Consider the following 24,319-nt stretch of genomic DNA (forward strand, 5'->3'; position numbering starts at 1 on the left):
CACACAAGGCCTTCCAGAAGCGAGACGTGAATTGCGTCCCTCGGTCCGTGATGAGAACAGCCGGTATTCCATGTAACCGCACAATCTGTTGCAGAAAAATGAGGGCCAGATCGGAGGACGAAGGCAGTTTGTCGAGGGCTAGAAAGTGACCCATTTTGGTAAGGTGGTCAACTACTACCAAGATGGTAGTTAGGCCCAGACTAGGGGGCATGTCCACGATGAAGTCCATGGACACCGTGTGCCAGGGATACGGAGGAATCGGGATCGAACGCAGCATCCCACAGGGCTTCCTATGCTGCGCTTTACCTTGAGCGCACACAGCACACCCTGAGACGTAGTTTATGGTATCTGGTCCCAAGGTAGTCCACCAGAAGTATCTTTGCAGGGCTTGCGTAGTTTTGCGGGCTCCCAAATGCCCCCCTTACGGAGTATCATGTACCCAGTGCAGAGCCAGCTGCCGTAACTCCTCGGAAGGAAGAAATAGTTTTTTCTCATGATACAAGAGGCTCTGAGAGGCGGAACGACGGGAGGGGTTTTCTGCTACCCAGGCAGGCGAGTCCATCTTCTCTGTCTGAGCTCGTACATCCGCTAGAAAGTCGTCAATGCTGGTTGCGGCAAGGAGGTCCTCTGGAAAGGAGGCTTTCTGCAGGATGATGGGGGGTTCCTCGAGGGGTATGTCACTGGGTTCATGAGGGTGCTGAATTCGGGATAAGGCATCTGCTTTGCCGTTTTGCGGTCCTGGGCGATACCGAATCACAAAATCATAGTCGGAAAAAAATAATGACCAGCGGAGTTGTCTGGGAGTGAGAGCCCTGGCTGTCTTCAGAAACAGGAGATTCCGGTGGTCCGTGAATATCTCCACCGTGTGTCGAGCTCCCAGTAGATAGTGTCTCCACTCTTCACATCCTTTCTTAATCGCCAGCAGCTCCTTGTCCGTGGTACTATAGTTGATTTCACACGCTGACAGTTTCCTGGAAAAGAAGGCGATGGGATGGAGTTGGCCCGTATCTGGATGGCGTTGCGACAGTATCCCTCCAACTGCAAAATGCGATGCATCCGTTTCCAATACGAAGGGCTGCGCCGCATCTGGATGCCGCAACACCGGTGCGGTAGTGAAGCATTGTTTCAGGGCCTGAAACGCTTGTTCCGCTTCTTCCGACCACTCGAAAGTAGCTCCCTTTCGCAGCAATTTGGTAAGTGGCTGGATGATATGAGAGAAGCCCTGTATAAATCTTCGATAGAAATTTGCGAAGCCTATGAAACTTTGCAAGGATTTCACCGAGGCGGGAGTTTTCCATTGGATAATGGCTTGTGTCTTCTTGTCATCCATGTACACTCCACCCGGACCGATGACATACCCCAGGAAGTCTACCTCAGGGACGTGGAATAGGCACTTTTCCAGTTTTGCGTAAAGGGAGTATTGTTTTAGTCGCTCTAGTACTGCTGAGACATGATGCACGTGCTCTTCCATGGTGGCAGAATAGACAAGGATGTCGTCTATATAGACGATGCAGGAGACATCCAAAAGACCTCTCAGCACTTCGTCCATAAAGAATTGGAAGGCGGCGGGGGCGTTGCAGAGACCGAAGGGCATTACTCGGTACTCGTAGAGCCCGAACTTAGTTCGGAACGCCGTCTTCCACTCATCCCCCCGCCTTACCCTGACCAGATGATAAGCCCCCCTAAGATCGAGCTTAGTAAAGACCTTGGCCGTTTTTAACTGGTCCAACAGCACGGGAATCAAGGGGAGCGGGTACCGATTTTTTATGGTCACCTTGTTAATGGCACGAAAGTCAATACAAGCTCTCAATCCCCCTTCCTTCTTCGGTATAAAGAAGATCGGCGAGGACGCGGAAGAGGAAGATGCGCGTATGAATCCCGAAGCCAGCATGTCTGCTAGATATTGCTGCAGGTAAGTTGTTTCGGCTTCTGTGAGGGCATAGACCCTGCTGCAGGGAATGCTATCTCCGGCTTCCAATTCGATAACACAATCGTACTCCCTGTGGGGGGGCAGCTGACTGGCTTCCTTTTTGTCAAACACTGTCTTGAATTCATCATATATTGCCGGTAGGGTCGATAGACAGCACACCTGCTGTTCCACGCCTGCACTCGCGAGCATCGCTGCTGGACTCGGCTTAGGTAAGGCGTTGTTCTCTACTTCCCTGGTACAGTGCTCTCGACAAAAAGGAGAGTTCAGCGACACGGTGCGCGCGGCCCATCTTACCAGCGGGTCATGTAACGTCAACCACGGCATTCCTAAAATCAGTTTAAACTGGGGAGCATCGATCAGATCAAAACGTATACGTTCTACATGGTTTTCGCCAATCTGCATCCGGAGTGGGTGTGTGTGAAACCACACCGGACCCGACGTCAGAGCAGATCCGTCCACCGCCTTCACCATCTCAGGCGCCTCCTTTTGATCGCAAGGCAGGTGCAGCTCTCTGGCGTACTGTTGGTCTATAAAATTTCCAGTTGCCCCCGAGTCCAGTAAGGCATGGACCACCACTGATATCTCCGAGGGTAAGTCCAGAACCGCACAAATGTTCATGTGGGCTACGGATGATTGCAAGGTGTTAGCGACTGCTGGTGAGACCTTCGTGTCCATAGGCCTCAAACAGGGGGTCTCCAACCTGTTTGAGGATGTTAGTTTTCCGGATATTCTGCCTCTGTGTTAACCACCGACAGAGTTTTGTGCACTGGTCCTCCTGGGCTGGCCGTTTTCATCCGGCTCTTGCATTCTTTGATGAAATGCCCGGGTTTCCCGCAGTATAAGCACAACTTCTGACTTCTCCTCTTCTCTCTTTCTGCTGGACTCAGGGGGCCTCGAATACCCCCGATCTGCATATGCTCTGAGCCGTCGCTTGGAGAGATTCGGTCCTCGGGACTAACACGGGGCCTCGAAGGGATGAATCTTGGTTCTACTCGTAGCTTATCTCCCTTTCGTTCCAGAAGACGGTGGTCTAACTGGACGGTTAGGTCAATGAGATCATCACACGTAGAAGGTAGCTGAACCACTTGGGCCAGGACGTCCTTCAACTCCCCTCTTAGTCCTTGATAAAATAGCGACGTCCTCTTTTCTTCGGGCCACTCAGTTTCCACAATCAACCTATTGAAAGTGGTAATGTACGTAAGCAAGTCATGAGTACCTTGCTTGAGAGTGAGGAGTTCTTTATCCAGGGACAGTTGATGACCCTTCCGATCAAACAGCCGTCGCATTTCTACACAGAAATTCGGGAAGTGGTATAACACCGGGTCGTCACGTTCTATCAAGGGAAAAGACCAATTCGCTGCTTTGCCTCCGAGGTAAGACAGCACAAAGGCAGTTTTAGCTTGATCCGTTGGAAAGACAGCAGGTTTGCACAAGAAATGCAGTCTACACTGCCCCATGAATACTCCAAACTTCTTTGGGTCCCCAAAGAACCTTTCAGGAGGGGCGAGGGGCAGATGCATGGGCTGTATGACGTGTATAGGTGTGGAACCCGTCTGCGGCACTGAAGCAAAGGAGGTATGTGGGAAGACCCCTGTGCCCTGTCCCCCCACTGCCGCGGTCGCTCCCCCATCCATAGCGGGCGTTTGCGAAAAGGGGGGTGGCAGCGTCCAGCCTCTGATATAAGAGCTTCCTCCTGCCCCTGTACCCTTTTGGCGGGAGAGGCCTGCCACTTCTCTTCGCATGGTGCCCATCTCTTGTTTAAGAGCGGAGGTTTCCGTCCGAGAGGCATCCACCTCTCCTCGCAAGGCAGTTAAGGTGTCCAATATAGCGGTCAGGGTAGTATCCGCATCCATCGCTCAGGCTGTACGTATTCGTGGGCTTGTCAACCTGTCAGGATCTGAGATACAAGGTTGAGAACCACTCACCTTGTACGCCGGATACAGCGGGAGCGATGCTGATACTCCCCTCCCCCTCTGTGGTGTTGCCCGCCTAACCCTGAATGACACGTCTGGCGTGACACACCACCTAAAGGGGGAGAAGGAACGGAAGGGAACCCCGGAAAGGGGACAGGTAAGACTTCCTGGGGGTGAGGTGAGCTTCCGAAGGGAACCGTGATCCCGGGTAACCCTGGAAAGAGAGAACAGAGTGAGCTACTGAGATCAGGACTAGACCACAGCACAGGAGAGATTACAGAGAGCCCCAAGATTGAGACCCGTACTCACAAGTCCAGCGTGATGACCTCGGAATGATGCAGTGGGCTATGCCGCTCTCCAAGCCTTTCAAGCGGCTTCAAGCGCATAGGGAAGAAGGAGTCTTGGTCGCTCTCCGAGCCTTTCAATCGGCTCCAAGCGGAAGGAGGGAGTGTTCTGCAATTAGACGCAGGTAGTTCCTGACGCACCGTGCAGAATCCGGTAAACGGGAAAGGTACACCGGAAGGAAACAACAAAGAATAAAGGGAGCGGTACCACAACCCCTGGAGGGCGAACGCGGCGTCCGGATAAGGCGTCCCTGCGTTCTTGCCCGGGAGGATAGGGATGTGGTAGCTCCTAGGTCAAACGGGCGTGAAGTGTCGGGTAGAAGTCGGGAGACTTGCGGTGTTGCAGCGCAGGTGAAGCCCCACGGCGGCGGCCGGTGTGCTGGGCGCGGTAACTCCGTAGAGGACTCTCTGGTTGTCTGGAAGGTGGAGAAGTGTCTTCGGCGGGTTGGGAAAGTACTTCGTGTCGGGGCTCCTCGTCCCCCGTGGTGGTTATCTGCCGAAGGTAGTCGCGTAGCTTTGAATAGTTCTCGGTACGAAGGAAAGAACGCTAGCAGCGTTCTGGGCTCGTTGGGATTCGAGTTCTGATTGACAAGCACCGGAGCGAAGGAAGGCGGGGCCTATATAGGTCCCGTGGGCGTGCCTACCGCTCCGCATGCTGGGAGATGTAGTCCCTCGCCCTGCGCTTGCTTCACTCGCGCCGCGCTGAAGGTCCGAGGTGTGACAGGTTCACTGAATCCCCCTCCGGGTAAGACAGGTGTTGGATCAACCTGAAAGCCCCTGGCTCCTTCTTAGGGACCACCCCCAAGGGAGAGACCACAAAGTACGGAAGGGGGGGTTGCAGGAAGGGGCCCGCCTCCCTCCCCAGGGCCGCTTCCTTCTTGATCTTTGCCCCTACGACTTCGGGATGGTCCCTGGCAGACCTGAGATTCTCAGAGTCCCTCTTGGCCAGTGGCCCCTGATAGGGAATTCTGAAGCCTTCCAAGAACCCATGGGCTAGAGACAATCTATCCTTAGCATTGGGGTACTCCCTTAATAGCGGTAGCAGGTTGGCGTGACAATGGGGGACGGACATTTGCCCTGGCGGTCCCGGGGGGGTGCAGGTTGGGCTGACCTGGGGGGAGAGGGGGGGAAGGACCTGGCCAGGGAAGGCCGGCCCAGGGACCTACTTGTCGTGTCTGGCCGGTATGGAGGCGTGCTCGCGCTTGTCGCAAGAGGTGGCCGAGTGAGGAGAGCCGCACTTGCTGCAGGTGTGGGAAAATCGAGAGGCCTTGCCCCAGGAGCATGCCCCTGCATTGAACAGCCTGCGCGTTCCACTGAAAACTCTCCTGGGTCCCTGCTTCTGGCCCCCACCACGGCCTACTCGAAAGCGCTGCTTAAACTGACCCTTCCTGTCCTGCCTCTGGCCCTTGCTCGGCTCCCCCTTCTTCACGTTGGTGCTAGACTTCTCGTCGGCCTCAACCCTGCCCTTGCCCATGTGCTGGACCCAGAGACGCACCTCCAACTGGTCCCACCCCAGTTCTCGACACATGGCCATCTTTTTCCTGAACTCGCAGTCATAAATGTACCAGCCCATCCCGCCGTTAGTCTCCACCTCATTGGTAATGATGCTGGCGTATTGGAACAACCCCGGCCCTTGTTCTGCGTATCGCTCAATGACCAGCGCTGCCAGGATAGCGAAGGCCTGCCCCCATCTCTTAATTGTTTTATCAGGCCGTGCTTGGAAGCGAACCTACTTGTCCTCCTCCTTGCCACCCATTTTACTGGTATCCACCCCTTCTGCCCCGTGCATCAGAAGCGTAAAGATGTCTATGAATTCCCTCCTCCATATTCCTTCCTTGGCCGCAAGTGGCACCTCCCACGCTAGTGAGCACCGGCCAGACAGCAGGGGGGCCAATGTGACTAGTGGCGCTGGAGCAGGGAGCACGGGAGGCGTCGCAGCGGGGTGGTGGTGCCTGATGCTGGGTACGCGGGCAGAGGTGTTGCGGCGGTGGCAGGAACCATGGGGTGTGAGCATGTGGCTGCGGGCCGGAGGGCTGGCTCTGCCCGTTGCTGGATGCCTATCTCAGGCAAGGTCCCCCCTGGCGCTCCGGCTCCCGTAGGAGTGAGGTGTGTACTCAATTGCCCCGGGCTCTGGCACTGGCACTGAGACCACTTGCTGCAGGCTGCCCTGTGGCAACTTTGCTCGGTGACTGCCCCCCACCTCCACCCCAAACGTTTGTGACTGAAGGGGCACCTAGTGCCTGCATGGGTGGTGCTGGTCTAGCTACCCCCACGCCACTGTTCACTATGTTGACCACACTGGGGTTGTTAACCGCCAGGAGGCCAGCTCTGACCTCCATCATGAAGTTCATTAACGTGCCCGTGAGCTTACCCAGGTCGTCACGTGTGGCAAAGTTCAGTGGCGGCGTTACGTTGCCCAGGGGGGCCACTGGTCCGGCTGTGGGGGGCAGTGGTGCATCGGCCACCGGCAAGGTCACAGTCCGCACAATGCCTGTGGTACGGCTCTTAGCTTGCAGTGGATCTACTGGGAAGTCCTTAACTGTGGGCCTGCGAACCCTCTTGGATCTGGTGGGACCGTTCTCAGCGGGTTCCTGATCCGTGCATGGGGCAGGCATGGCGATACCAGAGTCGTCCGGGCTGTGCGCTATCAACAGCTCAGTGGCCCAAGCCACTCCTTTAGCCCTGACCATCTCCATAACGGCCGACAACTGCGCATCTTGGGAGGTTCCTGGCTGGAAATCCTCCACCTGGGACATCAGCTAGAAAAGCGGAGGGGAGCCCTGGCTATTATCTGGACGGTTCTGCAACAGCCCACCTGGAAGAGAAATTGAACTGTCAGCCATGTACCTAGCTACTGGTGCCAGATCGACATTCCTGTCCTGGCCTTCGACGCTCGGTCCCAAACCCTTGACCCCTTACTTACTTCCTGATAATTGCTACACCCTTCCAGACGATGCTCGTATTGTCGTGGTGCCTGGGGAGGATCTTGATGGACCCTGCGTGCGGATGATGAAGCAAATTGTTAACCATTGGACACCCATTGTCTGGCGGCCGCTGGCACGCCTCCCAATCCCTGCCTGCCCATCCTGTCTCCTTTCCCCCTTTCGCTGGTAAGGCTCTTGCGAACCACCCCACCTTTCCCCCTCAGCCGTGCCCCCCGCATGTGTTATCTCTGTAAACACCTCTAGAAGAGGGCTTGTGATGCACCCTGCACCTCGGCGAGCGTCCGGGAGTGCGAGTCGTGGCTGAAAAACAAAACAGCGCGGCGTAAGTTAAAGGGGGTAACATTTTCCTCATCCTGACTACGGTCATCCCGGTAGGCCGGTAGGGTGAAAACTGGCCTTGAGGCGTGCGCAACCTGAGCTGTTGAGTGGACGCACGCAGCCTGCGCCGCACTGGGAGGCGTCAAAACACCCTATGTGCACCCTTCCCCTGGCGGTTCTTACCCTTTACCTGCTTGTGCGTGTCCTAGCAAATCCTTGGGTGAGGGGGGGGCGTGGTTCGGTCCCTTCCTGCATTATCAAACAAATCACGTTAATACATTCGCACAGGACCGGAGCTGTCGCAAACAAGGCATGCACGGCAACCCGTCCGCGGTACACAGTGGTTCCCCTCAGGCAAGCTCTCGAGGGGCACCGGGGGGTGATGCAAGGCCAGGCAGGGAAGGAGAGTCCTAGAGGTGCCTGGAGGGAACCCCAGGGCTCGAACACTCGGAGCATGCGCTCTGCCACTAAGCTCCATCCCTCATGCCATTCCATATATATATATATATATATATATATATATATATATGTATATATATATATTATCTACTGGCGGTCGCCAGTAGATAGTTATAGTTAGGACCGTGTTTCCATAGGAAATCCGCAACATTCTATTTGAAATAACTTTGGCGCCGATTGACGAATCCTCGCGAAATTCTCAAAATAGGTGGGGCGCTCCGCTCCGCTCCTACCCTGAAAGTCTCGGGTGAATTAGTCAAGCGGGGTCTGAGAAAAAGGGGGGGTCCCAAAACGCGTTTTCCCCATGCATTTTTCCATAGGACCTTTAGTCCGAGCTACAGCCCGAACGGCTGAACAGAATTACTTGAAATTTAGCAGAGAGGTAGCCGTCAGGTCAGGGATGTGCCTTTTGAAGGTCTCGTGTAAATCTGTTCAGTATTTCCTGAGAAAATAGCATTTAAATCAATATATATCTATAGGCGCGCTCCGAGCGCGTACCGTAAGCTTACCGTACGCGCACGCCGCCGTGCACGAGCGCTATTCTGATTGGTTGTTAGATCTCAGTAAACATTCGAATCGGTCGAAACCAGGAAGTGTCGGCCGCCATTTTGTCTCTCGCAGTCTGAGGGGGTGAAAAACAAAGGTGGAGAACGTGAAAAAGGGGCAGGGTGGACTGTTCCTGACCCCCTAGCCTTTGTCAGGGGGTCCCAGAAGGACCCCCAAGGGCAAAAATTAATTGTAATTTTTTTTCGAAAACTCGCCGAATGCGCGTAGCGTACGCGCACGGCGTAAACGGAGAAATTCCGCGAGAAAAATTCCGCGAACTTCGCGTAACTATTCCGCGATTACGCTTACCGTACGCGCACGGCACAAAAAAATTTCAAAAACGAAAGCTTAAAAAAAAAAAAAAAAAAATTGTTAGGTAAGGTTGGCTCTTAAAAGAGCCGTTGGGTTAATACAGGGATAGAGGAAAGAAAGAATGGGAATATTATGAGCGTCTACAAACGTGCTGGTCTATCTTATTGTTAATAAGGGAAACACTGGTCTCCCCAAAAACAATTAGACCACAACACGTTGTACACCTCATTGAAACCCTCCGAAATCGAGGGTTAATGTCCAGAGGAGCAGAAGAAGATGATGCTCCCACCTCAGAGGAAGGGCTCAGCTGAGCTGCCGATGATGTACTCGGCTGAGCTTCTGAGGTTGGGCTCCGGTGACTTACTGAAGAGTTTTCTTCAGTATGTCGAGCAAAGGTCCTGGGATGTTTATCCCTAATGTGTCTCATCATAGAGTGATTTCCAAAGGAATACCTCTTCCTTGGATCTCCTCTAGATAAAACACGGTCACAAAGTGTGCAAGTGACCAATGGAGCATTGACCTTTTTCTGCCCCTCTGGAAAAGTAAAATACTCCCACACAAAAGAATCCTTTTGTTTCCTCCTTCTCTGTCTGATGATGGTGCTGCTAGGCTCACTCTCAGAAGAGGTCTGCTGCTCTGCAATTGTATCTCAATGTCAATTCAGCTCCTTCTCCTAGGGGATCTCAAGCAGTAATGAGGGGATTGGGTGTGGTGTGGGAAGTTTCTGGAACTGAAAGTAGTTTCAACCAATGAAAAGTGTTCTTTGTGGATCACATGACCTACCGTGCGCGCTCCGTAAGCTTACGGTACGCGCTCGTAAACAAGTACGCATGCGCAAACGTGATGCTTACGGAGCGCTTACGGAGTGCGTACGTAAGACGCACTCGCGCATGCGCATTACACGCCCCTGCGTAACCGGAACGTTGCTTCCGCGCAACGCGCATGCGTGTACGCGTACGTCACGTACGTATCACGTAAGCGCACTGTACTTATGACGTACGGAGCGCGTAGCGTCAGCTTTCCGTGCGCGCATCGTATCACGTAAGCGCACCGTACTTATGACGTACGGAGCGTGTAGCGTCAGCTTACCGTACGCGCACGGCAAAAAATGCATAAAAAAATTTCAAGAGTTGTAGAAGATAATAACTGTGATGTACAACTGTATGTAAACATTAATTTTTTAAAAATTAACCATTCCATAATGCAGGATATAGTACATATATTATTTGATACATAGGTTGGAAAATATTTTTTACAAAAAATCTCAAAAAAAAATTTGCATTTAAAAAACCGTACAAATTCACTGAAAAAACCATAGGTTTCACACACGTTATAGTTAGGAATTAGCATTTAAAAAACCTTGCTAATTCACTGAAAAAACCATAGGTTTCACACATGTTATAGTTAGCTGGACATTTCACTCGTAAAAAACCAATGAAATTCCCCCGTTATAGTTAGTGCAGGCAACTATAACTCACGCGACCGCAATCCTCTGCTGATGATGTCAAATATTACATCACTGATGACATATGTGTCTTTATGAAAAATAAATATTTGTAATATATGTATAGCTAAAGATTAATGGAAGAAGACATGGGTAAATAAGTGTCTAAATACAGTGATGTAATATTTGACATCATCAGCAGAGGATTGCGGTCGCGTGAGTTATAGTTGCCTGCAATAACTATAACGGGGGAATTTCATTGGTTTTTTACGAGTGAAATGTCCAGCTAACTATAACATGTGTGAAACCTATGGTTTTTTCAGTTAATTTGCAAGGTTTTTTAAATGCTAATTCTTAACTATAACGTGTGTGAAACCTATGGTTTTTTCAGTGAATATATATATATATATATATTTTTTTTTTTTTTTTTTTTTTTTTTTTAATTTCAATGTATGGCACGAAGTCTGCCCGAAGTAAATATTTCCCAACCTGACTGAAGAACTATCATTGCCTGCTCTTTGGGCTGGGCAAGCAGAGACATTGAAAGACCAGGGCAGGAACGCTAATCTTCAGGGTGGAAGTCTAAGACCTTAACCATTGGCCAGGGCGACTCTTTGAGGGGGGGGCACATGGCACGAGCCCCGCCCGAAACAGTGCTCATGCCCGGGGAGTCCCTAGCTTACCACCAGGGTACACTCCCTCCCGGTGCTGCTCTGACCGTGGGGGGGCACATGCCGCTGCAGCACTACCTCGGGAGTGCTGCACAGGGCTGCGAGCGTCTACGTTGTTGGTATTATTTTTTTTAATTAGGCAGGCCTAGCTGGACCCTGAGAAAAGCCTCGCCTAACGCTACGTCTCTATGAATGAGGCGTTCGCCCCTCCCCCCATACTGCATCATGTGGTGCCGGGGCGCACCACGCGAGCCCCGCCTCCCACACGCACGACCTACATGGGGAAGCCCAGCCAGCGCAGCCTCGCGGGACGTGGGCGCGAACCCGGGGCCCGTGCCCTGGACGCCAGCCCCGCATGTCAGCAGTCCGGCAGTGGACCGCATCCATCGCGGGTTCCAGTGCCCCCCGCTGGCCATTTGCATTTCAGGAGCGCCGGGGAAGGTGGGAGACTAGGAGCACGGGGGCCGAGCCGAGCACACATGGGTTTAGAGGAACAATGGTTCTAGTGTGGCCAAGAAAAGGTCCAATTATAAAGTGATCCTAGGGAGAGCACTATGACTAGAGAGTTGAAAATTAATTTTCTTTAAGGGAGCAAAAACATTGTACATCTGGACAAGACACAGTTCATGTGAAACATTTATTTCCACAATAGTAGTATTCAGGTGCTCATACAGTAAGTGAAAGCGTGACGTGCAAAGTGATAGTGCAGTTTTAAAATGACGGCATCACATTGACAACAATTGCAGAAAACTCTTCCAAAAACTTTTTTACAATAGGAAGAGATTATGTTGTAAGGGGTCGAGAGCTCACATGGAGTGCCCCACTGCACTCCCGGAAGCAGCCCGCCGCCATTAAGATGCCGTCTCGCACCAGCGGCAGACGGCCGGAGAGCGCGTCAACCTTCTACAAGTAAGTTGGTTGCTTACTCCATGCGATGTACCACCCAGCAGCGGCAATTGACCACGGACCTCGGGGTAATAGTCTCCGCCCACCCCTTAGGCCACAGTTCTCTGGGGGTACAGGTGGTAGCGCTGCACGGTCGGGAGAGCGAGAGGGAGGGGGGCACGCGGGCTGCTGGCCAAGCCCGTAACAGCCTAGTGATCGCCAACTCCACATGCCCCGAACGTTACGGGAAATCCACTACAGTCCTTGCTCTTACCCGCAGAGCTATGGGGGCTCGTGGACGTGGGGTAAAAGCCAGGGGAGGGGGGGGGCTGCATCGCTGGCTGCTGGGAGGCGCCCAAAGTACGGACCATGCTGCACACGATCACAGGGCAACACTGCGGCTACCACCTGGCCCGGGGTTTCTACGCGCTAGCCTAAAGCGGAACACCCAGGGTCCCGGCGTGCCAAGGCCAGTGACGGGGACCCCCGCAACCCCAAACGAGGCCCTGCCAGGTGGCATACCCACACAAGCATCCCCGCAGCAAGGGGGGCCCGCAGGGTGGGCGCCGGTGGCGTGCCCTGCGGACCCATGCGCCTACCCCCGGAGCTGCACCCTGCTCTCCCCGTCCCCGGCAGCCACCAGCTTGGGCTGGACCGCCCGCCCTGAATCACCAGCGTGGGGCGATCCGGCATGGGGGGGAGGGGGTATGGCCTGCACTCACCGTGCAAAGTCGAGTCAGCTCCAGCTGCGGGCGAGAGAGCGTGTGGGAGACGTGGTGTCTGCAGCGTGTCCGGTGCACAAAGAGCCAGAAAAGGGGGTTATGGACCTATGTACCCCGCAACCTGCCCCACGCACCGGACGTGACACGGGACACCCGCGACCTAATGGGGACTCCTCCCCCAGCCAAACCCCCCCCTGGGGAAAAGGGGGGTAGAAAGGTGGGGGGTGGGAAGCCCGATGCCACTACAGGGCCGCCCTCTTGAGTGGCCCCCTGTGGTGTCCTCGGGCAGCCGCATTCTAGGGACTTCCATTTTGCAAAATAATTATTTGGATGGATAAGTAACCGCTCTCCAATTCACTGCGTTTGCCTTGTGGGTTCCCAACAGCATGTGAAGGGCATTGAAAGGGCCAGTATCTGGCGGCCAGCAGAGAAGACAGTACAGTCTGAAAAAAGACTAAAGTGCAGCAGGTGCAGTGTCTCTGGGACCAACCGCGGCTGCTTGTTGGCGAATGAAGAACCTCAGGAAATGAGTCAAGGAAATATCCTTTCAAGTAGGTTATAATCAGGGCCACTGAACTTATACGGCAGGGAAGGCCAAATTATGCGGCAGGGCTGAGTAAATTATGTGGCAAGAGGTGACAAATTATGCTGTGTCATGCAGCACATTTTGAGATAGTATTGCTTCATTATTTTGTCATTTTTACACTGGTAAACACTGTCTGAGCATTGGTTGCACCTCATTAGTACCATTATAGCACCCAAATATAGCAATAAGCAACAGAAAGGTGATTAGTCAACCTTTGCAAAGTCCCTCCACTGCACAGCAACACAAGGTGCTTCCTTTTTCGTAACCTTTGAACCGTTTGCAGATTATGAAGCAGATAGAGGATTGTGTGGCAAATGTGGCAGTTCTATAATTATGCGAAAAAAGCAGCATCCGCACAATTGCTTAATTTCAGTGGCCTTGGTTTTAATAAGTACAATGCGGGGCTGGGGGGATGGGGCAAAGGGGCTCCACCCTGATGTCTAGAGAATTAGTTGTCTCAAGGTCAGATGGAGAAGGGATGAGTGGTGCATACATGCCAACAATTTAGAACAGAAAAGTGGGAGATTTTGGAAACAATCAGGGGGAATTGGCTTCTATTGAAGCGAGGCAATTTAATGTGGGACATTTTTGTCTTCAAAAATCAAGTCACGCCGCCCGAATGGGGTCTATTGGCATGTATTGTGATGATGATGCAACCACCTTGGCATTCATGGGCAGGAAAATAAAGCATTGACCTCCACACAGTGGGAATACAAACCCTGCATTTCAGGACCATTGTGTTTTTTTAGATTTCTGAAACAAACTCTCACTTAAGTATTATGTTCAGAAAAGCAAAATGTGAATGCTGAGCAGGGCACACAAAATACGCACCAGCTTTGCATGAATCTACGCATCAACGCATCCATCGCGCCAGCAGAAGAACTTTAGGCGCAGAGATCCCACCATGAAGAAATCGATAAATATGGTTGGTGGGCCTCCACGAGTGGAGCAGAGGCCAGGGCCTCAGCAAACTGAGTGGGCTGGCAGGCTGCCCTCCAAACTACAAATGAGACCCAAAGTCCTTTCATACATTTGGCTGCATCAGTGCCAATTTACCATCATGCTACTTCACTGCCTACTCTCTCTTTAAGCAAGAGACCTGACGTGATACTATGTGTGAGAAGTTGGCCTGGTATATGCTGTCCACTAATTAAAGTGGGCACCTTGCACCAGTCCAACCGACCCTTATGGTGATTAGGTCAAAGATAACCTTTATAGAAAGCTACCTAGTGCTAGCTATGGAGAGCAGCCTTCAAGCTAAGTCTTGAAGGAATGTAAATCAGCTTGTTTTACCAGAACAGAACCTCCTGAGTGATCAAATGAAAGGAGAACCACACAAGTGTTATATAAAAAAAATATGTATTTATTACTAAACACTCTCTACTAATCTCTATACGAGATTAGAACATAAAGCAAACAAAACTCAATCAATAGAACTTCAGTAAATAGCACAATATACAGCGGGCTCCAGGGGAGAACCGAACCATATACCAAAAAGATGATATAACAACAACGACTTCAATAGACACAGAGTGCCTAAAGCACGTAGAATCACTGGGACCCCAAGGAACCACCCAAAGGAGTGACACAGGAAGCCCACGGAGGACGGGCGCAGTGTGGGAACACAGACGTGTGCTCCGTACAACTCTATGGGAAAGTCGCTGTTGGAAAATTACAGTTTAAGGACACTTCAGAGAGGGCTTCAAGCAAACCCTTTGGAACATAGAAGGTTCTAAGGCCAGCACTCTTGTGAGTACTGAGGTACCTGTATTACCTATCCCAGAGAAGCCAGGTGCATAGGGGTTAAGTGGTGTCGGAAATCCTCGTAGTTTTCAAAGGCGTGATGCAAAGAAGTGCTGCTGCCGGGAAGATGAAAAGTGTCCGGTGGAATTCAAGCCTGGATCCGAGATGAGAAGAACCTGAAAGCAGAGGGGACAGAGTCTGGGTCACTTCAGGGTGAGCAGGGGCTCGATAGACGAATGCCCACCGATGTCAGGTGCTTCATGTGTGAAGATAGGATGCTTGACTCTGTAGCCACAAGGATCAGGAGACGTTGACTATGACCAAAGTCTGGAGGTGAGCTGTCCCACAAAGGATGTCAAATGCTGGGGGGTCAGTGTCCGGATTTTGGTCGTCGTCGACGTCTCCTTTTTTAACCTGGAGATCACAATGGAACTGGACAGATCAGTGAAATTTGCACACAAGGCAAAAGAAATTTTAGTCAAAGCCTTAGTTACAGACTAGAACTAATTTATGGGTTTAACATCTGTTCTTATACCGATTTTATTCGTTTCGCAGTGCTGTGCTTTTAGATCAATTTTTTATGCTTTAGTGACGTATATCAGATCTGTCAAACATGTATCAACTACAATTGAAGAAAGTAAGAGTTGGAGACATTTTACTTGACCTGCTTTGTAACAATTTTTGTTAATTGACAATAAAATTGTATTCATTCACAGAATAAGGGTATAGTAGGGTTGACCCTGGGATCTGAGATGGATTCTGGCCTAGTCAGAATTCCAACTCAGACAATGTTAGTCTGTGATGGAGACATGGATATTGCCTTCTTTTTTGTCAGTCCCAGTAATCTTGTCCAATACAGACAACAGCCTTTCATCAAGGGTAAGGAGGCCATGGCATATAGCAACATAGGTGCAAGTGCCACCATGGTCACAAAAGAACTTGTGGGACCTGACCAGATCATACTTGGTGAGATGTACCAAGTGACCATTGCAAACAATGTCAGGACAGACCATTCCTTGGCAGTTGTGAATTTCACATGGGGAGGGGTAACTGGCCTTAAGAAGGTTGTGGTAAGTGCAGACCTCCCTGTAGAATGCTTATTGGGCAATGATTTGGAGACTTCAGCATGGGCTGAAGTGGAGCTCAGGACACATGCAGAAATGCTGGCATCCCTGCAGATGTGTTTGCCATGACTAGGTCACAGAAAAAAATGTCCTCCACTGAACAGGCTCTGGATCCTGGAATAATGGACCAGGTGCCTTCCAAGAGAAGGAGCAGTAGGGTTAAGGCAGTGTCTTCCCCCTGCCTCAGAATACAGATCAGTCTCTTGGGGGAGATGATCTTAGTCCTGAAGAGGGAACTGTCTCAGAGGAACTTGATCCTGGTCAGGTTGAGTTCTTGGGGACAGGGGGCACTTCCAGGGCAGATCTGAGCCAGGAGCAGCAGAGCTGCCCCTCTATTGAACCCCTCAGACAGCAAGCTGCTGCCGAGGCTGCTGGGAGTGCCAGTGGGTCTCACAGGATCTACTGGGATGATGGACTCTTATACTCAGAGGGTAGCGACCCCAAACCTGGTGCCACCAGGAGGATGGTTATACCTCTGAAGTTTAGGGCCTTCCTATTGACACTGGCACATGATATCCCATTAGCAGAACACTTAGGCCAAGACAAGACCTGGGACAGACTTGTTACTCACTACTTTCATTGGCCTCATATGTCAGAGGACACAAAGGAGTTTTGTCGCTCCTGTGTCACTTGCCAAGCCAGTGGTAAAGCAGGTGGTACTACAAAGGCCCTCCTGATACCACTATCTGTGGTGGGAGTTCCTTTTGAGAGGGTTGGGATTGACACTGTTGGTCCCATGGATCCTCAAACAGCATCTGGGCACAGATTCATACTAGTGGTGGTGGACCATGCCACTAGGAATCCAGAAGCTATTCCACTTAGGACTACCACAGCTCCTGTTGTGGCTAGATCCCTCCTGGGAATTTTTTCCAGAGTGGGTTTTCAGTTTTCCTAAGGAGGTAGTATCAGATAGAGATGCAAACTTCATGTCTGGTTACTTGACTGCTATGTGGAAGGAGTGTGGAGTAAATTACAAATGTACCAACCCTTATCACCCACAATGCAATGGTCTAGTTGATAGATTCAACAAAACCCTCACGGGCATGATTAAAGGTCTCCCTGAAAAGCTCAGGCGTAGATTGGACATCCTTTTGCCCTGCCTTCTCTTTGCCTACAGAGAGGTTCCTCAGAAGGCGGTTGATTACACCCCTTTTGAACTTCTATTTGGACATCTAGTGAGGGGTCCTTTATGTCTAGTGAAGGAGGGATGGGAGTTACCTCTCAAACCCCTTAAACAGGATATTGTGGACTATGTACTTGGTCTCTGCTCCAGGATGGCTGAGTACATGAAGAAGGCATCCAAAAACCTTGAGGCTAGCCAGGAATTGAAAAAGGCCTGGCATGACCAAAAGGCTGTTGTGACTGTTTATCAGCCAGGACAGAAAGTATGGGTGTTGGAGCCTGTGGCCCCAACAGCCCTCCAAGTCAAGTGGAGTGGACCTCATACTATCATTGAGCAAAAGGGAGAGGTTACCTACCTGGTGGACCTTGGAACTCCCAGGAGCCCCCATAGGGGGCTCCACGTGAAAAGGCTCAAGCCATATGTGGACAGGGCAGACATGGGCTTGCTCATGGCTACTGATGAGAGACAGGAGGAAGAGAGTGATCCACTCCCTGACCTGCTCTCACAGAACCCTGATGATGGTTCAGTTGATGGTGTAGCCTTGGCAGGCACCCTCACTGACCAGCAGCAAACTGATTGTAGGCAAGTCCTGAATCCGTTTAGACATATGTTTTCACTGACTCCAAGTCAGACTACCTGGTGCACTCATGAAGTGGACACAGGTGACAGTCTGCCTGTTAAAAATAGGATTTACAGGCAACCTGACCATGTCAGGGACTGTATCAGGACTGAAGTCCAGAAAATGTTGGAGCTGGGAGTAATTGAGCCCTCAGATAGCCTTTGGGCTAGTCCAGTAGTCTTGGTACCAAAACCTCACACTCAGGGTGGTAAGAGAGAGATGAGGTTCTCTGTTGACTACAGGGGTCTCAATGCAGTCACTAGGACTGATGCCCATCCAATACCCAGGGCAGATGAACTTATAGATACTTTGGCCTTAGCCAAGTTTCTGAGTACATTTGACCTGACAGCTGGTTACTGGCAAATCAGATTAGCTGAGGATGCAAAACCAAAAACAGCATTTTCAACCCCTAGTGGGCACTACCAATTTGTTGTGATGCCCTTTGGCTTCAAGAATGCACCTGCCACTTTTCAAAGGTGGGTGAACAAAGTCCTTACAGGCATGGAAGCCTATAGTGCAGCTTATCTAGATGATATTGCTGTCTTTAGCTCTACCTGGGAGGATCACCTGCTCCACCTGAGAAATGTTTTAGGGGCTCTGCAAAAATCAGGCCTCACTATCAAGGCCACCAATTGCCAGATAGGGCAGAGAAAGGTTGTATACCTAGGCCACCTTGTAGGTGAAGGTCAGGTTCAACCATTGCAGAACAACATCCAGACCATTATGGACTGGGTTGCTCCAACTACCCAAACTCAGGTCAGAGCTTTCTTGGGCCTGACAAGGTATTACAGGAGGTTTGTCAAAGGATATGGATCTATAGTGACCCCTCTGAATGATCTAACTTACAAAAGAATGCCTAAGAAAGTTCAGTGGACAGTTAGCTGTCAAAGGGCATTTGATAACCTGAAGCAGGCCATGTGCACTGCTCCCATTCTGCAAAGTCCTGACTATTCCAAACAATTCATTGTTCAAACTGATGCATCTGAGTTGGGGGTAGGGGTTGTGTTATCACAACTGAATGAAGAGGGTCAGGATCAGCCAGCAGCTTTCATTAGCAGAAGGCTGACCCCCAGAGAGAAATGTTGGTCAGCTATTGAGAGGGAGGCCTTTGCTGTGGTTTGGGCCTTGAAGAAGCTGAGGCCATACTTGTTTGGCACTCACTTAATTGTTCAGACAGACCACAAGCCCCTCTTATGGCTAAAACAGATGAAGAGTAAACACCCAAACTTTTGAGGTGGTCCATTTTCCTACAGGGGATGGACTATACAGTGGAACATAGACCTGGAAGTAACCATGCCAATGCAGATGGACTCTCAAGGTATTTCCACTTAGAACATAAAGACTCAACTGGTCAAGGTTAGCTTAATGTCCCTATGTTTGGGGGTGGGTTGTGTAGGAGAGTAGAATCTGCCTCTTATGGTTATCCCCGACATGTTGCTGTTGTATCACTGTTTTTGACTTAGACTGACTGGGATGCTGCTATTCAGGACCCCAGTCTATCTGCTTTCTCCTGTAAATTGATTGCATGTACTTTAGGCACACTCCAGATTGGGTTCTGGGGTACCCTTATCAGCCCCTAGTATATGGTACACCATGTACCCAGGGCATAGGTACCCCATAGGCCACCTAGGGGCTGAAGCATGTATTGTGCCATCCCTGAGAGGCCATTCAAACTGACACCACAGGTCAACTACTGCAGCCTGTTTAAGGAGGTGCATGCACCCCTTACTTAGATATAGGGTCCCTATATCTCTTCGAAATCACTACACACATAAACCTATCAGTCACCCCTAAGGCAGGACTTAACAATCCTGAAGGCAGGGTGCTGGATTTCTGTGTGAGAAGGTGCGCTTGCATGAGTAGGGCCCCTCTGCAGCCTTTGGAACCTATTTTCCGGGGTTGTCTGTGATGCAGCCAACCATATATACTTAAGTGCATTATAACCTCATGGTAAATGCTAACTTTAAAACGGCTGCTTTGAATTATGTTGTGTTTGGTGTCAAACACCTTGGAATCATACCTTGTCGCCAGCTACTGGTGGGGGAGGTATTATTCCACCCTCCTAGAGGGACTTATGCGAAACGCCGGTATACCCAGTACCAGCTTTCTTGACCTGAGCATCACAAAATAGATGCTGCCAGCCACAGGCACGAGTCTGCCCTCTTGCTGCTGAGCCAAGCTCGAGCAGAGGAAGGCCTGACAATAGGTTTCCTGTCACAGGGAGGCGTGACCACCTCCCAGACAGGCTTTATTGTAATGCGGTGGGGTGGGTGCACTCTGAGAGTGCCAGAAAGTCTGCACTGGGGACAAATTTGGTGTCCCCAGGCATTGTCCAGCTCAAACCAGTCCCAGGAGCCATTTGCTCCTGCTCTGGTGCGAAACTGGACAAAGGACATGGGTGTAGCCACCCCTCTGTCCTGCCCCTCCCCTGGGAGGGTCCCCAGAGTCAGTCCAACCCCTTCCCTGGGTATAAAGTGGGAAACTGTTTGCAGGACTTTGGATTTTACCTGGACTAATCTCTGCAACAGAAACCAAGTACTTTGACGGTCTACACTTCGCTGGATGACAGAAGAATCTCCCTTGGAGTAAAGGAGTTACTACCCTGCAGCAGCAGGCACCTAAACGCATCTGACCGGTTTGCATCTCCCGAGCTCCTGAGGACTCCGAAGATTTCTGCAACACGGAAGGTGGGTTCCTGAGCGTCCCTGAGGTCGATCTGCTCTCTCAGCAATCCTGAGACCAGTATCCCTCGTGGGGACCGTGCAAACCAAACCCTATGTACTGTGCAGCAGCATATGCTTTTTGGTGATCCTTGAGGCTGTGCTTTGGACTATGTGAAGTCCCGACCCGAGCAGCATTTCCACCAAAGATCTCCGGCCTCCACTCCATGAGTGCTCTGTGGGCTGGTGCTTTGTGATTGCGCTCAAGGCCCCAACGCGATCCCTGGTCCATTGGCCTGTGGGTCCTGGCGAGGGTCACTTTGATTTTCCTTGGGCTTCCCTGGTTGCTCCAGATGTGCCCTGACTCCCCATAGCTTGGAGAGCCTCCTGGACCTTGCTGGTTCACACAGTAACCTGATTCCTCTGCTCGCATGGGTTGTTTTGGCCAAGGCGTGTTGGTGTTCAATCCGGACACTGACCCCTTCAGCATTCGACATCCTTCGTGGGACAGCTCACCTCTGGACTTTGGTCATCGTCGACGTCTCCTGGTCCCCGTGGCTGCATCCTATCTTCACACCTGAAGCACCCGACATCGGTGGGCATTCGTCTATCGAGCCCCTGGTCACTCTGAAGTGACCCAGACTCTGTCCCCTCTGCTTTCAGGTTCTTCTCATCTTGGATCCAGGCTTGGATTCCACCAGCAACTTTTCATCTTCTCGGCAGCAGCACTTCTTTGCCTCACGCCATTGAAAACGACGAGGGTTTCCGACACCACTTGACCCCTATGCACCTGACTCCTCTGAAAAGGTAACACGGGTACCTTCGTACTCACAAGGGTGCTGGCCTTAGAACCTTCTATGTTCCAAAAGGGTTTGCTTGAAGTCCTCGCCGAAGTGTCCTTAAACTGTAATTTTCTAACCGCGACTTTCCCATAGAGTTGTATGGAGCACGCGTCTGTGTTCCCACACTGCACCCATCCTCCGTGGGCTCCCTGTGTCACTCCTTAGGGTGGTTCCTTGGGGTCCCAGTGATTCTACTTGCTCTAAGCACTGTGTCTATTGAAGTTGTTGTTGCTATACCAATTTTTTAGTATCCAGCTCCAAGGCTGTCCACCAGTCGAGCAGCATCCGGGCAACAGCAGCAAGACAACAGCCTTTAATGGGTACGGACGGATTCCTCCTGCAGTACTTGAAACAGCCGTTCCGTATAGGACTGCCTGACGCGTTTCGAAGTTCCTCAACTTCTACTCAGGGGCTTTAACAGAACGAATGTGTGTATATGCTAATCCCATTTGAATATTACACGCCCTCGCATGGGCCGCTCTTATGAGACTGTGCATGATGGGGATTGTAGTTTTCGGCAATGTCCATGAATAGATGCACACACATAATATCCTGTTGGATTGAGTCCTCAATGGATCCCGCAGATGGGTCTGTCCTAAATCCTCTGTTCTTGCCCCACATTTGCGATTCGGTCAATACCAAATCGCGTGGCCCCCTCGAATCGTGGGGTGGTGCTAACTCCGCAGCAGGACGGCCATGTTAAAGATTCAGCTCCAAGGTTGTCCACCAGTCGAGCAGCACTCTGGCAACAGCAGCAAGACAACAGCCTTTAATTGGTACGGACGGATTCCTCCTACAGTACTTGAAACAGCTGTTCCGTATAGGACTGCCTGACGCGTTTCGAAGTTCCTCAACTTCTCCTCAGAGGCTTTAACGGAACGGATGTGTGCATATGCCAATCCCATTTGAATATTACACGCCTTCGCATGGGCCGCTCTTATGAGACTGTGCATGATGGGGATTGTAGTTTTCGGCAATGTCCATGAATAGATGCACACACATAATATCCTGTTGGATTAAGCCCTCAATGGACCCTGCAGACGGGTCCGTCCTAAATCGGCTGTTGTTGCCCCACATTTGCGAATCGGTCAATACCAAATCGCGTGGCCCCCTCAAATCGTGGGGTGGTGCTAACTCCGCTGCAGGACGGCAGCGTTAAAGATTCAGCTCCAAGGTTGTCCACCAGTCGAGCAGCACTCGGGCTTCAGGAACAAGACAACAGCCTTTAATTGGTACGGACGGATTCCTTCTGCAGTACTTGAAACAGCCATTCTGTATAGGACTACCTGGCGCGTTTCGAAGTTCCTTAACTTCTCCTCAGAGGCTTTAACAGAACGGATGTGTGCATATGCCAATTCCATTCACATTTGAATATTACACGCCCCCGTATGGGCCGCTCTTATGACCCTGTGCATGATGGAGATTGTAGTTTTCGGCAATGTCCATGAATGGATGCACACACATAATATCCTGTTGGATTAAGTCCTCAATGGACCCCGCAGACGGGTCCATCCTAAATCCTCTGTTGTTGCCCCACATTTGCGATTTGTATTGTGTGCTTTATGTTCTAATCTCGTATAGAGATTAGTAGAGAGTGTTTAGTAATAAATAGATATTTTTTTTATAACACTTGTGTGGTTCTCCTTTCATTTGATCACTCAGGAGGTTCTGTTCAGGTAAAACAAGCTGCTTTACAATCCTTCTAGACTTAGCCTGAAGGTTGCTCTCCATAGCTACCACTAGGATAGCTTTCTATAAAGGTTATCTTTGACCTAATCACCATAAGGGTCATTTGGACTGGTGTAAGGTGCCCACTTTAATTAGTGAACAGCATATACGAGGCCTACTTCTCACACTATGCACCAGCTGGTAATCCATCCTCCATACAATTACTTGTCATTTAACAGTATGCATAGTATCATAGCTGGTCAGATAGTAGTGTACATCAGCAGCAAGAGTAATGATGTTTGCTTTCTGTGTTGCCCTAATTGCTGGAGGACAGGAAGAGCACAAATACCTATAAACTGTGTAAAAAACAGAGGACACAAAGGAGTTTTATTTTGGATAGTTGCAGAACTCAAGACCATCTTCAAGAAACACCATTTTGTTGCACCTAGGAGTAGGAGTTACAGAGTTCATTCTGATATGGGCTGGCAAGACAACACATAGAAATGAGTACTGTTTTCATGAGATGATGCCTGAGACCTTATTACAAGTGCTCTGGATAGACACACAGTAACCCCTCCCTCACCATAGTTACCAGCTGTATTGGTTAACCCTGGCAATCCAACAAGAAATGAGGAATTACTGGGGAATTGATAATCCAGGGTCCGAATATGCCAGTAAATCCTCATTCTTGCCACAGAGATTACATCAAACAGAATCCACAGCGCTGACCTTGCAATTCCAATGGGACCTGGTAAGTGTTGTTACCGGCCCCATCCAGATGAACAGAAACCTAGTATTGGGCCCCGCGGTGTATAGCCAAGGACTCTGCACTGTTTTTGTTAATCCATTTACTTTACAGCAAATGAGTGAATTGGGATTTGAAGTAGTCGTTGAATACTTTAGACCAGGGGTCTTCAAACTAAAGGGGGGTCCACCCTAGGGGGCCTAAAGGGATCGGGGGAGGGAGGGGGGCAGGCTTTGACCAAAAGAAGCATTATAGCAGTGCTTTGCTTCAAGCAGGGGAAAAAAATAAGCGTCAGTAAGCCGCACTGTAATGGGCCATCACTAACATCTTTTCTCATTTATATCCTAGCTGTGAAGGTGAAGGTGTCAAAAGGGAACGGACTCCAAATATTCTTAAAAAAAAAACACCTTCATTACTAATAAGCGCACCGTGGACACTTTAACACTTTAGTACGGCTTGCCGTACCAGAGTAGTATGTTTGGCAATAATGTATGTGGTTGCATTTTAAAAACAGTAACAGAATTTAACTGCAATGTTGAAATACGTCTTGTTTTTAAAGAAGTCGAGACATATTTAAACATTGGCAATTTAATAGAATAATTGTGAAACATTCTGAAGGGGGGGCTCCATTAATTTAAGTTTGTTACTGGGGGCACAGCATTACATTTTGTTAAAACCGCTGGTTTAGACGCTGAACGTGGGTGCCAGGGTAGCCTGGAC

The sequence above is a fragment of the Triturus cristatus genome, chromosome 10, assembly GCF_964204655.1.
Source record: "Triturus cristatus chromosome 10, aTriCri1.1, whole genome shotgun sequence".
Taxonomy (NCBI): Eukaryota; Metazoa; Chordata; class Amphibia; order Caudata; family Salamandridae; genus Triturus; species Triturus cristatus.